The 15,870-nt window shown below is 37.9% G+C and overlaps 1 long non-coding RNA gene across 5 annotated transcripts; it reads right to left on the reverse strand.

Annotated features, from left to right (window-relative positions):
- Positions 1-1,121: 1,121 nt before the first annotated feature.
- Positions 1,122-15,651, reverse strand: LOC131225806 (uncharacterized). Of its 5 annotated transcripts, none has more exons than XR_009161551.1 (8): positions 15,186-15,651; positions 13,585-13,748; positions 12,454-12,561; positions 5,055-5,164; positions 4,574-4,630; positions 3,639-4,029; positions 3,441-3,512; positions 1,122-1,248 (listed from the first exon to the last, which is right to left on the reverse strand). It is a non-coding gene; the product is annotated as an uncharacterized LOC131225806 (long non-coding RNA). The 5 variants fall into 5 exon arrangements; XR_009161554.1 differs by lacking the exon at positions 15,186-15,651 and adding an exon at positions 12,211-12,238 and having other exon boundaries at positions 13,585-14,008; XR_009161552.1 differs by lacking the exon at positions 13,585-13,748.
- Positions 15,652-15,870: the final 219 nt, after the last annotated feature.

A 15,870-nucleotide genomic window follows, 5' to 3' on the forward strand; every position in this document is an offset into this window, starting at 1 on the left:
GGAAATATACTGGTAAGTCCATGAGTGCTATCAGCCGTACCAAGGCTATGCGATGCAAAACATAATAAGACAATAACAGATGCTGAGGATGCAATGCAATATGCAAATCCTGACGAGCCACGAATACCATCAACCTCATCTAGGCCATATAAGTGCAAAAACATAGTAACCCAAAATGCTAAGTACTACGGATGCAATGTGATATACGGTGCGAATGAAATGACCATGCTGGAATGTGAAGTCGGGATGATAGTACGAAGTATCACAGGCTATGGGGTCCATCACAAGGGACTTCTATCCAAACCAGTCCCATACCTAAATTTGGATAGTCAGACACAATGTGGTAAACTCCTGATCTCAGGTTAGTCGCGCGCCCAACGAAATCCTAGCCATGCGATGGTACACGTAACAAATAGTTACACACCACCAGCCCGAGTGGATAGTGAATGAATGAATGAATGGATATGCAATTCCTGCTCAATAAGTCCACATATCAGTACGGTTGCTCTCTGAGGAAATCACTGAGGTTTGTTACACTCGACACCAACTGCCTCCTCCCTAGCTGCACAGCCCAGCGAGTAGAAAAGACCTCACTATCCACCTAGCCAGCAGTCTGCCAATACTTACTTGGCTCGTCGATAGGGGACCGATTTACGAGCTGGTCATACTCAGCCTAGCTTATAGCCCACTCACTCGGGTGGATAAGACCACACCCCTTTCCAACCGATCACGACACAGTGGGAGACACGACCTCATGGTATAGGCACCGGTGCTCATATTTCACTCAGTCTAGACGTTGCAGCATCTCCTGGTACCAAGGAGGTTCTGAAATTTTCACCCAAGGACATCCTACGTGCCCACAGTGCTAGAACCAAGCATTTCCGGTGTCTCATCTGGCCATCCACGATGTGTTTGTGGAGGTCACGGCCCTGATGTCGCTAGGGCGTACAATGATTAAGTCACATATATGCGAGATGCATGAGTCACACTACTCAGTCATGCAGCAATCCTGCGCGTACAACGCGATAATGTGGGCACTCCCCCTCGTAAGGAGGCCCCGGTTAAAAGCCATATAATCCATGGCGCAGGCCAGTAAATTATACACACACACACACACACACACAACAATAAGTTGAAAATGGTCTTGAATACATTAAAAAACTCCTCTGTGTGGTCCACTCCTAGCACAAGTGGCGTCAAAAGGCTTCTGTGCTTGTGGGCCTAAATTAAAGCACAATTGATCAAATCCTGCACACAAGGAAAAAAAAAATCAAAAAGTAGCATTTCACAAAGATAGAATTAATGAATTAAAAAATAAGCTATTAATTGCAAGGTTGAAACAATATAATAGAGCTATCAATGGCTAGATAGGCCAAACGCATATAGGTCAAATTGGGATTGTCCAAGCTCCCTAGTTATGCCCTAAGTGAATTAGGTCTTATCTGGGCTGAACAATCTCCACTGTTGATATTCATATAGCCTGCAATCAAAAGGTCTTCTAGGCAGTTGGACAATTTAATCATTGGTGATGCAAAAAATCAACACTGGAGATTGGTTTGCCCAGATGAACTTAGGCTGTAACTAGATGGACTAAGGTGATTTGAATTTCCATGTGGGCATCGATTAAAATGACAAACTAACGGGAATTGTCTGGTATTATTGGCAAATCAAATCACTTGAAGAATTGTAAGCTTGAGGACAACACCCAAGTTCCAGCATGCATGCATGGTTATTGGAGTGAGAAGGTTCCGCGTCTTAGCATATACCAGCCCCAACACCATTCCTAGAGAGGTAAAGGCAACATGGCATATATTAAGAATGGAGATGAAGCATAAAAAATAGCCACAATTTTAAATCAAAGGTGGCCCTGCCATTTACGTGCCTTAGCTCAATAATTGGGGCATATTTGGGCTAGGGCAATTACAAGGTAAGGCCAAAATCTTGGATAGGTGCTCAGGTTTTAGGTGTAAGTATAGTATTGGAGCTTGTTAGATGCACGCACCAAATGAGAGTGACATGGAATAGGCCCTACACAAGTGCATTTTTCAAACAAGGCATTGAAAACATGATATAAGTCATGCAAGATGAAGATGGCTAAATATTAAATGCGAAATAGTTCGAACCCTTGTCATCTTTTTTTTTTTTTTTGAAAGATTGAAGTTTGGTGATGCTGGTTAAATGAAAGGCAATCCAATTAAAGAAGATCAAGCAACTTCAAATTGCTTTAGTAGCATACCCATGACTATCAAGAAAGAATTGGTTCTAGAAGCAAAACCATCATTAACCAAAACACACTTTCCAAATTCCTTAATAAACAGGAAAAAATCAACAGAATGCATAAGACAAGCCTTTGACAATTCAACCGATGAATGTAAATGCAAATTAGTTTCAGAAGCACACCAATGAGTTAAAAATAAATAACAGACGCCAACTTCACAAAAAGTATCAACAAAATAGAAACAGTAAAAATGTTGCCAGTGTTTAAGAATTGGGCCTTTGCCTTTTAGTGAATGACAAAAGACTGAGAATGGTAATTAGTTTCAAAAGCAAAACCATGAGCTAAAAACCATCATTACAGAAGAACAAATCATAAAATGCATAGAAGGAAGAAACCCATCAATACAACATAGAAAATTGAGGATTAGCAATTCGACAAATGATAACAAACAGGAAAAAAGCTCCATCAAAAAAGAAAAAGAAAACCCATGAGCTAAAAAACGTCAAAATAGAAACCCAAAGTACAAATATATTACTCAAGAGAAGGATTAAAAACATCATAAAGAACTGAGGCTCTTAGCGATTCAACACACCATGAAGAACAGGAAAATAGCTTTGAAAACAAACCCATGAGCTAAAAACATAAAAATGGAATAAATAAATAAATAAACACAAGCATAAAATGCATCACGAAAACATCATCTAAATGCATGGAATAGGAGAATCTAGCAGCTCAATTGACAACTTTTGAACATGAAATCAGCACTGGAAACCAACCGGCAAGCTAAAAAATATCATAAATGCATCAATTCAAAAATAAAAATAAAAAATAAAAAATAAATCATTAGGATGCATAAAACTAGGGAACTTCAATGATTTGACGAACAACCATGAACATGAAATTTGCTTCAAAACAAACTCATCAGGTAAAGAACATAAAACAAAAAACCCAAATCATAAAGTACATCAATATAATTAAAAAGAAAAACAAACATCAAATTGCATAGAATTAGGGATTTATGCACCAAATTGTAGAAGCAATACAATAACCATGTCCCAATATGCTAAAGAAAAACATATTTCAGACATGAACAGAAACTAGGACAGGGCTGTAGTTTTTTTTTTTAATCGCAACAACAAGATTCGAGAGCCTAAGAATTTGGAGTCATCAATTAGAACCAACATGCATAGTTAAAATGTGAGTTTCAACTTCTGGAGTATACCTTGTTCATCATATTCCATTGACCCACTTGGGGCAAGCAATCCTTTTCTCTACCAGTGTCATGGGAATTAAGCTACAAAACCAACCAGAAGCAATGATGAAAAATTTAAAAGCACTCAAAGGAGGGAGTTCCTGTCGTTAAACTAGCTAGTCAATGAACCAAATCCCGCATTTGTTAAAAAAAAACCAATTTACTTACCCAGAGTGTAGGTAAAATGCGTGCTTCAACCGAAGCAAGTTTCCCACTGATTTTGATGCCAAACTCCTTTGCATAAGGATCTTTGTGGTAAGTATTGTGGTGAACCATCCAACCAAAGAAAAATGAAGTTTCAGGGTACTTCATTCTGACACAAGCATTAACAAAGACAAACTACAAAGCCAGTGTCAATCACCATGTTGATGCACTTAAGAATAGTTTCCAGGAATTGCATGCGCTTGCTCTGCATACTTTTGGAATGTTTTCGAGGCATGGTCAGAATAACTTGCATTTTTATTTGTGCGACATTGGAACATCTTTTGTGCACTTTTTCCTCCTATGTTAAGGCTACTTTCTTGCATGCATTAACTAATGCTTTTGGTATTTGGGATATCTGAACACAGAAATTATGAACCAAGTAAACTTAAATTTAAATTAGAGAAATGATCCAATGCTCCCACAGCTCTACAAATTATGTGCTCCTAATTGCATAGGGCTACCTAGACAGAGCAATCAAATGATTTTAACAGTCCCTTTGGCCCAACCCTCCCTTCATTGGGACACAAATCAAGTCATCCAATTACTAGAACCATAAAATAGAGAGTCGAGATCTCTATGAAAAAGGTCCAATAAACATATTAACCACCCATTTGGTGGGGCACATTTGTTAATGATTCCAAACAATCACCTTCCCCAAATGACTCTAACCAACAAATCCAAGTTTTGGAAAACAGAATGTCAGTAAACGAAAGTTCAACTTTTTGACCGTTATGATAATCCAATAAATGTAGTTTGCATGGTGGCCTGTGAAGTGTGGCTGAACCTAATGGACAATCCAGATCTATTGATTGGACGATCCATGTCCCTTCATTCAACTAGGAGTTGCCTTAATGTTATAGTGATACATGAACAATGGATTGTCTCTTTAAAATAATTACCTCTGTATATTTAAGGTGTGTAACCTCAACCTTCACACCTCTAAGAGCCTTATTAATCTGTCAATACCACAGTAGAAAAATCAATTTGAGAACAGTGACAAAATACACCAAAAAACACTATCTAAAAACTCCACCCTGAGACCACCTACCTCAATTTAGTCGAACAAAACAATTTGAGTTTTGTTGAAAATTGAACAAAACCGCAAGATTTCAGGCAAAGGAGAAAGGAAAAGCACACCTCCCAAGGAATTTGTTGACGATCATAAACAAGAACAATAAGATTAAAAGAGAAAAATAATTAAATTAGTTTTTCAATAGCTGAGGAAAATTCTATAATGAAGTTTGAAAAAAAAAATCGCAAAACTGTCCCATTAAACTTCATTGAAACAATTTGACACACCTGTGGAATATGCCAAAATAATGAAAAAAGAAAAAAGAAAACCGTCAAGATCCAAACAGAAGAAACAAAAGAAAAGCGGACCTTCACTCGATCAGCATCAGATAATGGTCTGGCTAAGACATCACCATTCGAGAGCTGAGTTACAAAATCAATGACTGGAAGTGGCTCGATAAAAGCAGTCGACGACATATCTGCAGTAAAGAATTTCTTAGTAACAAGAAAATTTTACAGCATGCATTATAATATGTGAGTATTGTATAGTGCAGTATTTTAGAAGTATGCACGCATATTGCAAATTACCTATTATACAACCAGCAAGGCAGCAATACAAAGTGCAGTACGGATGGCACATGGTGACCCAGACTATTCTGTGGACCCAATCATGGATACACCATAGCGCCCAAATCACACTGATCAGACAACTACAAGAATTTGTTTAATGAGTATACACAGCTTTCTTATCAATGATGAGAAAATTCCACTGAAAATGTCACGCTCCAAACTCGGAAACTGGGCTCACAAAATTCCCGATCGCTGAATCCGGCGTTGACAGCCTCCATAGTATCTTATTCTCGACTCTCGCACCCATATGCCAGATTTCGATCTTGGGATCCTACAAGGAGGATTTTTTAGTGTGAATTTTTTTTTGAATAATTAATCTATTTAGGCGGTTACACATTTTGCACATGGTATCAACGCATATCGAAGAGACGAACCTGTTCGACATGTCACACATGATATGGTGCACGGCTCAATAGTAATGAAAGAAACAATAGCAAACTCCAACAGCTCTTGAATACATCTTGAAAAGTGTAAGTCATACGTATGAGCAAACCACAACTCGTGAGTCTACTACGTGCCGGGAGTAAAACATGTCTTATCAAAGCGCTCCCGTAAAGACATCCAAAACAACCATAAGCATGTTATCAACCAATCATGTTATCATAGGTGAGTAGGTTATCAATCAAGCATGTTGTATAACTATACAAGTTATCATGAACATGACATCAATAATAGGCATGTCACTCAACAAGCGACCATGAATCATTAAAATAGCTAATCATCATGAATAAGATAATCAAATTTCATTTTCTACTATATGACATATGATGGAAAGGCAATGGCAAGGCTGACGTGTAATTGTTCAAGTACAAGGACATAATAAACCAAATGTCATATGATGAGGATGCAATGTAATATGCAAATCCTGACGAATCCACGAATATGTGGGACAAGGTCCTGCCTACACTGTGTGCACAGTAGCTTGCTAACCACTGGTAGCTCGGCCAGGCCCGCTAGGCCCTGCCCATATCAGCATTCGCCTACGTGTGCCCGCCCACATGTGACCACAGTGACGGGACGTCACAATATGTCATATGCAGAGGATGTAATGCAGTATGCAATGTAAAAGAATTGACAAGGCTGGAGTGTATAGTCGGGATAATAGTATGTGGTATCGCAAGCTGTGGGGTTCATCACAAGGGACTTCTATTTAAATCAGTCTTATACCTAAATTTAGATAGCTAAACTCAATGTGGCAAACTCTTGATCTCAGGTTGGTCGCGCACCCCAACCAAAATCCTGTCCATTACGAAGGTACACATAATGATTTGGTTGCACACCACCAGCCCGAGTGGATAGTGAATGAATGAATGAATCAATCAAATACTAAGTACATAACTCCTGCTCAGTAAGTCCACATATTAGTATCGTACATCTCTGGGATCATCACCAGGGTTTAGTACAATGCTGTCAGCCATACCAAGGTTATGTGATGCAAGCCATATGTGACTAATATTATATGCAAGGTGCAATCACAAGTCATGTCAGTCCTATTATGAATTCACATATTAGTACGGTTCCTCTCTAGACAATCATCGGGGTCTAGTACGCTCCAAATGGCACTGCCCCTTTCCCAGGCGCGCAGTCTAAGTGAGCGTAAGAGACCTCATTATTAGCCTGGCCAATAGTCTGCCAATACCTATCCGACACGTTGATAGCGGACCCATTTACGAGCTGGTCAAACTTAACCTAGCATTGCCCCCTACCCTCGAGTGGGTAAGGCTACACCCCCTTCCAACCGACCACGACATAGTGGGAGACACGGCATAATGGTATTATGCACTCGTGCGCTTATACATCCATTCAGTCTCGACATTGGAGCATCCTCTTGGTACTATAAGAGTTTAGAGATTTTTACCCAGGGACATCTATGGTGCCACATTTAGAACCAAAACATTTTCGATGTCCAATCCTACCATCCACAATATGCCTGTGGAGGCCTCAGCCCTAATGTCGCTAGGGCGAATAGAAATCATATCACACAAATGCAAGATGCATGAGTTATACAATCTAGTCATGCATCAGTCCTGCGCGTACCACGCGCTCATGTGGGGCAACTCCGTCTCTCAAGAAGTCCCGAAAACAACCAGCCTAATGGCATATGTTATGGTCAATCACTCTTCATAACAAGCATGCAAATGATGCATATGGGCGTAAATCATGGTGCATGCCATGCATGATTATTAATCATAACAATGATTGGCCTCACACAATCACAATGGGCCTTACACATCGCAATGGGCCTAATCCAGTCACAATGGGCCTTATACAATCACAACGGGCCTCGCACAATGGGCCTCATACAATCACAATGGCCCTCATACAATCACAACGGGCCTCGCACAATGGGCCTTATACAATCACAATGGGCCTCATACCATCACAATGTGCATCCTACAATCATAATGGGCCTCATACAATCACAATGGGCCTCATACAATCACAATGGGCCTACATATCACAATGGTCCTACATATCACAATGGGCCTACTAATCACAACGGTCCTACATATCACAATGTGACTACATATCACAACGGGCCAACATATCATGGCCACAAGATGGGTTCCAAGATTTGAGTAGTACTACAGGGTAATGGTGAAATGCATTATTCTCAATGAGGGCGCAATAAGGGGAAAATAGAAATGGGCTTAACAATGGGCTCTAGAGAGTTTGCAACGTGGACATTTAAACATCATTGCTCCTAAAGTGCGGCCCACCTTAGATTCTAACTTACAATGGGTAATGGGCTTAGCAATGGGCCCTAGGGAGTTTACAATGTGAACATTTAACCACCATTGTCTCCTAGAATGCAGCCCACTATAGAGACTATCTCACAATGGGGCCCATGGCCCTTAAACTAGCTAGAAAAATGGATGGGCATCATAAACATTATCATATATATCATGGTAGGTCAACATCATAATTGGGCATTGCACAAGAGTCTCATATATCACAATGGGCCTCACATACATCACAATGGGTCTCATCACATGGGCCTCATCACATTACAATGAGCCTCATCCCATAGGCTTCATATATATTACAATGGGCCTCATCACATAGGCCTTATATACATCACAGTGGGCCTCATACAAGGGCCTCACATAGATCTCATTGGGCCTTATCACATGGAAGGTAAGGTCCATATAAGATAACCCATACTAGATGACCGACTTAAGGTTTTGAGCCCAACAACACCTGAGAGTTATTTTTCAGAGTTTAGATACTGCATGAAATGCTTTGGGAAGGTGGTGGAACCCACTAACGTGGCCCCACATAAATTTTACATCAAACAGATTTTTGTGCAATGTTGGTTCTGGGCTATTTTAGAGTCAGATTCATGATCACATGGGGCCTACATATGGTGAAAGAGAATAACCACCTGGTAGCCCTATTTATGGGCTTTACAAATTATAAGGCAGGCCTCATTGGTTGGGTGAGTACAATTTACAGTGATGGCCCAAACATAGGTACTTGGAGAAACTGTGCAGGAAATATAGTGAAGAGTTAGTTTTGGCCCAATTTTAAGTATATCTCATGATCACAAGGGACCACATTTCAGTGTACTGTTAGGAGCCCTTGGTTGTACTATATATGCACTTCAAAAGTTATAAGTTGGGACCAACTGGTTGTGCACACGTAATATCTGGTATAAGGCCAAATATAGGCACTTTGATTTTTTACACATAATTTTTCTACACAACCATGCCTGACCACATTTTGGGATCCACTCTCTGATCATGTGAGGTTTGATTTGGCCTAATTAAAGTATTATTTATCTATTCATTAGTGTAGGTTAGAGGTTCCAAGTGGTGGCCTACTTAAACCTCCAACGTGTGGTCCACTACAAAGGCTCAAAGTTGGTACAAAACGCAAACAATCAGACAATTTTCATAAACGGGGTCTGTCACAACTTAGGGCCCAATTTCTGAACACTTAGGGAATCATTCCTGACAAAAAGGTGGGATATCCCAGGTCACTTATATAAGGATTAAACATCCCCTAAAGTGGGACCCTTAACTACAGAGTGTGGGGCCCACCACAAGGTGTCAAAGAGGCCTACATGCAATACAGTTAAATACTTAGAAAATTTCAACAAACAGAAAGTGCAAAAGAAAGGAAATAGATAGAATGGCAAGTAGGGCCCACATACTAGTAAAGTATAGATAAGAGAGTATACATGGTTGTCCAGATTAAATGAACTAATAAAGTACATAAATCAAAAGTGGTCTTACTACCAAGTGTGTCTCTAATAAGAGGATGAATATTATGGTCAACATACATACAACATACAAGTAGCACATGAAATGTCTTCATCAAATATCTATGATCAGATTCTATGTTGGAAAATCCGAGCTAATGGATGGTTTAGGAATACATCATTCAGGCCGTTTATAGGTTTCCAACTATACAGAGCCTTGGATCCACCTGGACCATACATAGAAATTCAAGATTTGTCCTTATAGAATATCTATTGGTCCAAAATTTTTTAAATTTTATCATGAAAGAATCTGACCATAGGGACCATACATATGATTATTAACTATTTCAAGTAAGTTAAGAGCAAATATCAAATACATCTGACCGTTGGAATCACGGATATGGCCCAAACAAGAATGGTCATAATAAGCTCTCAAATACATCTTTCGTATAAGGCCAAGATCTCAGCCGTCCGAACTTCAATTGAGGCTTATTATATACCATTGGAAAGCTGGTTAGATTTTCTATGAATCCAATGGAACATATTTTTAATACATTCATTAAAAGAGTTAAAAATGGGTCCATTTAGGCAAATTGGAATCCTCCATGTCCTGCTTGACAGCAGCCAAGTAAACTTGATGTTACGGATGATTGGACCGTTGGATGGCTACGAAATTTGGTCCAGAGTTAGTTCATATTGTGATTCATAATATCTTCAAGTTTTAACTCCGATCTTAGCATGGTTGATTTTATATGATTTTTAGTACTTGCTATCCTGAAACAAAAACAGGATTACAAATGAAGGGTGTAGATATGATGTTCATCATGGTGGACCATACTGATATGGGCCACTTTGCTGACCACCATAGATATAAATACATGCATACAAGAACTCCACACCAGTGGGCCCCACACATATCAAGAAAATAAAAAGAGAAAGAAAGAGGAGGACGAGGAAGATGGAAGGAGGGGTGTAGACTCACTTCAATGGATGGATGGTTGGATGATGATGTGTGGTCCACTCACTCTTGATCAATGGTGGGCCACACCTTGGACCCACTCTCTCTCACTCTCTCTTAAAATCTAAGAATTTTTCTAAGTATAGAAAAAGAATAAGTGCAAGAGAGCTCCTACTCTTATACAGGGAATTGAGGGTTGAGGTGGCAAAATGATGTGGCAAGTTCATGAGATCTCATTAGTACTAAAAGTGAGGTGGAATGTGATGTATGGTATGGGTCGTAAATGGATGAGGTGGATGGTGCTAAGCATGCTTTGGCCAAGGTGGAAGAAATCTAGACATGCATTGCCTAATGGATGAATAAGGGTTATGAGTTGTAGGTGATGCATGGTGGATGATGAAGTGGAGTGTTGCAATTGGTTATTTGAAGTGATGAGGCACAAATTAAGACATGCATTGGATACATGTATACGATGAGGTGAACATGAGCCATGATTAGTTTCTAAGGCATGGGGAGAGAGCTAATGATGAGTTTTGGGATAGAATCCAATTTTATCTTATAGTGCTTGTCTTATATGTGGTAGGTTCTTATTTTGTCATATAGCAATTGTCCTATTTGTTGGTAATTTTCATGTTCTAAAAGTGGGCTTTAGGCCCACATGGGCTCAAGTCAAATGGGCATAGCATAATAAAGGTTGCTTGTGTTACTGGATACATAATTTGGGCCTTACATTCGATGGGTCATATCTCACTAACGGAGCGTCGGATTGACACACAGTTTTCACCATTGCGACCGCAATGACGATGCGGTCCACATGATAGAGGTCTCATCTAGAACAAATGACTTTGGTGAGTTTTCTAGGTGAACTAGGGTGCAGTGTATAGTTTATCGACGGTGCGAGTTGGGACACGTGTGCACATGAGCGATGTTGCAAAAGACTGGGATCCCACAGAAAAAAATGAACAACACGCACATTATATTCATAGTTAGCAAAACGTCATATGGAAAAAAAGCAGTATGTGTTCAATTCCAATCTTTAATGATGATCAAATTACAGTCAAAGAAACAAAGATGCCAAAATTGGGAGATGGAGAAGTTTGTGATTAATATGGTCAAATTATCTTTCTCAAATCCTTCATTTCCAAGTAATCAACAAAAATAAACCGATCCTTCCACTAAATTTTCTCACTTTCCAGTTTCCACATATTTCTATCAATGGATGACAACTACAGATCACTAACTTTAAATTACCTTAGAAAGTTTTATTTTTTAAAGAAAGGACATTTCTACTTCTTTTTTTTCCTGAAAAATAAGTATTATTCAGTTTTCACAGGAAATAAATAAATAAATCTTCTGAAATATACACACTTTTAAACATAAAAGCAATTATACGAGTATTTCTCAAAGTTACAAGTTTAGAAAGGAGTTCTGCTAACTATGATTATAGCAGCAATGAGGCATTCCTGAAAACCTGCGATAACTGATGGATCCCCTTTGTTAAGTATATGATGTATATTGTTTTGCATATGAGGTTGGGTTGAGGTTAGATTAGCTTGACTAAGGCCTCAGCCCAAACCCAACCCAACCTTGACCAAACCCAAGTTAGAGTTTGGGTTAGGCCAACCAGGTTCAAGTTGAGCCAGCCCAAGTGGCATCTATACCTGTTGTGGTCTAAGAATCAAGTGCATTATTATAGCGCACGTGTGTCAACATAGGCTGAGTACATGAGTCACCTAAAAGTGGCACCTGCTAGAATGTTTTCTGCACAGAACAAGAAAAGATGCATGCAATTATTTGAAAAGAAAACACATTAAAAAAATAAAATAAAATAAAATAAAAAATTGAGAAGACAAAGTATAAAACTTACAAACAGCAAGACGAAGGAACAAGTTATGAAATTAAGTTTGAGAATATAAACAACTTGAGCAGTACAACAAATTTGAATGAATATAAAAAAATTGGAATTTAAACTGCACCTTTATGCTATCCATTGTAATCGAGGAATCTTTAGTCCCTCTCTCTCGTGAGGATAGTTGTTGGAAGGCCATCAGCTTGCTTCCATTCTTTCTATCCACTGCAACTACCTAGCGACCAAAAAAAATGACGGATTATTTATCACTACAATTTACTCCAATGCATACTCTATTTCCAAAAAAAAAAAAAAAAAAAAAACTCCAATGCAGTAATTTCAAATCGAATGACTCCAAATAGAACTAAAGAGCACATCCAGGCAAAATAATGTGTTACCTCTGCATCTAGTATGAAAGTCATGGCAGCAGGCTTACATGATTCCTTAACTATATTCACCAAATCTGGAAATCTAGATGTTGTTTGCAAGACATTTATTGAACGGTTAAAAATGAAAAAATAAATAAATAAATAATCCAATGGTCTTATTTCAAAACACAAGTGTCCGTGAATCAGAGGTTAAGATTGTGCAACCAATCTGATTTTTAGATTGTAACTTAGTGACGGTGGGTTCCACAATTTAGTCGGTTTAATTTAAGTTAATATTTAAGTTAGTAAATTTGTAAGTCCCATATCACAAGACCCAAAATTTTTAAATATTATTATAAATTAATAAATAACTTCAAATTTTAAATATATTGTTATAAACTTAATTATTCAAAATTTTAAATGTTTCTTTACATTAACAGCTGGATAATTTCATGACAAATTGCAAAAAATAAAATAAAAATAAAGAAAAATGCTGGTGTTTTGAAAATCTTGTGATAACATTGTTTCATTAATTTCATGCTAAAATATCATGAGATTTTCAAAATCTCGACGATTTTTGTTGCAGTGGTAGGAATAAGTTTACAAGGAAGATGATCAAAATATGCTATTTTTATGTTCAAGGTTTTCCAAATATCAGCCCATTTCGGCAAGATCTCAAAAACTGACACAAGACTAAAGTTTGACGATTATTGCCAATATAATGGTCGGATGTGGTGTTTGTTTTATGTTTCAGATTTGAAATTTCTTGAAATCAGCCTTATCTTTTTCTTTTTTTCTTATTGAAATTTCTAACAACAGCAGATATTTGAATTATCGAGCTTTTCTGAAATCCAGACTTTGTAACGGTGCTACAAGCCTACAAACACCACCTTGTTTGGGTAATTTCATTTGGTAGATCTAGGAACACTTCTTCTCTCTTGGTCCAATGCTTCTAAGGTACTGGGCTCAACTTCCACTGCAAGCTGCTCAAACAATGTCTTTAAGCTTAGAGACATTATTCTAGTTGAAGATTCTTCTCCTTTCTCCATCCACTCTAAGCCATGCATGGATGTAAGAATTAATTCAATCACAACAGTATGAAATAATAAATAAATAAAACTGTATTCCACTCAAGCATAAAACCTGCAAGAATTTACGGATGTTTTTTTCCTTAACAATATCAACAAAAGACTTAACCATGCCAGATCGAAAAGGATAGTAGACAATCCCAATTTTATTGGATTAGAATATTTGCCAATCATTTCCCTCAATATCTAGCTGGATGTTTTTAGCTTCAAACGAAAAATAATGTAATTCTTACACTATTGAGAAAGTTTATACACACACACACACACACACACACATATATATATATATATGTATATATATATGTGTGTGTGTATATATATATATATATATATATATATATATATATATATATATATATCGTCTTCGTGCCGGAGCTTCCGAAGACATCAACGGGGAAAGAACATGGTTAGTTAAAGGGTTACATTAATTTCAATTTTTTTTAGAACATAAAAAGATAAGAATCACAAATTTGTGACAGAGGAATTGACTCCAAAAGAATTGCCTCTGGATCATATCCTTCAATGCACGACATGCGAAAGACCCACCCCTGGCAATAAAAGAAGTTGAACCTAGACAGCAAGTTGAGGGCTGGCTTGCCAAAACAACTTCTACGAGCCCACACCCACCAGCTACATGTTGGAGCTTTTCCTAAGCTTTAGAAACTGCATGATTTTTCCTAGAGAAGGCTGCATACAACCAGTTGCAATTCCTTTACTCCTGGCCTCTCCTAAGTGCAATGCAGGGAGGCAATGCCTGCTCATCTAGCACACTGTGAGGACAGCATTAACTGGATCCATAGGTCTGGGTACATACAAAAAAAGAGATGTTTTCATTTGGGATTTTCATAGTTGGTAGTATTTTGGAGACTCCCAAATCTAAAGTTTTAGCAGTTTTTATTTGAATATGAGGAAAAATGGAAACATTTTAGGGATGTTTCAAGAGTGTTTTATTTTCTAAGTAGGATCTGGTAGTTGGGTTTTGATACAAGCCATTAGCAAGACTGTTTTACTTTTATAAGGGACGAGATATTTTGCTGGGATTTTCTGTGCTAATGTCAAGGGCAAAGCTGGACACAAGATGACTTCTAGACCTTCTCGTTTGGTAACTCTTCTTGGGCAACACAAGAGCTAGAAGTTTGCTAATAAGTTTTTAGTTCATCTTATGGTGTTTTAGAAAAGATCTTAAACTGGCCAAGTTATCTTTTGTCCAATTATCTTAACTGTCTTAGTTGTTTTGGCCTATAAAAGAGCATGTAATGAGAGCTTTTGTTACCTTGGAAAATTAATAACAGAGAGTATCCTTCTAAAAACAGTCTTTAAAAACTCCAAAAACAATAATGTGGATATCCACAATGGAAAATGGGAGAGTACAAAAGAATAAAAGGTAGTAGTTGAAGGCATACCTCAACAGTGATAGTGTGGCATGTTTCCCTTCCTTCAATTTCTGTGAAAGGCAGCTTACATTTTATTAGAAATGTAAAATAAGGAAAAGAATAACAGGTGTCTTTAAAAATCATATCACGACATGGATAAGCAGTCATGGAAGTGTAAGACGGCAATCCCATGCAAGAATGCCATTATAATGTAACCACAATAACATTTGAAATGCACTTGGCAACAAAACTAAAGAAAAACAAACATGAAATGGAATCAAAAGGCTGAGGGTGTGTTTGGTCAAGTGACATACTGAAGAAGCAATTAAACTTAATTGGACTTGATTTGATACATGCCAAACAAAAGATAAATTTCCTCCTTTATCCGTGTACCAATATTTCTCATATCACTCCTAATTGTCGTGGCAAATTAAAGAAACGCATTAAAAAGGGCCGACCATGTGGACTCCCTTTTCTTCTTCTTCTTCTTCTTCTCTTTGTTTTTATTTTTTGTACTTGAAGCATAGTCGAAGCTTCATTAAAAAACTAAAAAAAAAAATCGAACAAGGAAGAATTAGCCCTTCCAACTATTCAATAAAGTTTTAATAAGGTAGCCAACAAAGGTATTGGAGTCCTTAGCCCATTCAACAACAAGCGACTTTGCATTTCGAAAATCCCAATCTGGGGAGCACGATTTATCTCTATAGATCTGGTA

Source organism: Magnolia sinica, chromosome 14, assembly GCF_029962835.1.
Source record: "Magnolia sinica isolate HGM2019 chromosome 14, MsV1, whole genome shotgun sequence".
NCBI lineage: Eukaryota > Viridiplantae > Streptophyta > Magnoliopsida > Magnoliales > Magnoliaceae > Magnolia > Magnolia sinica.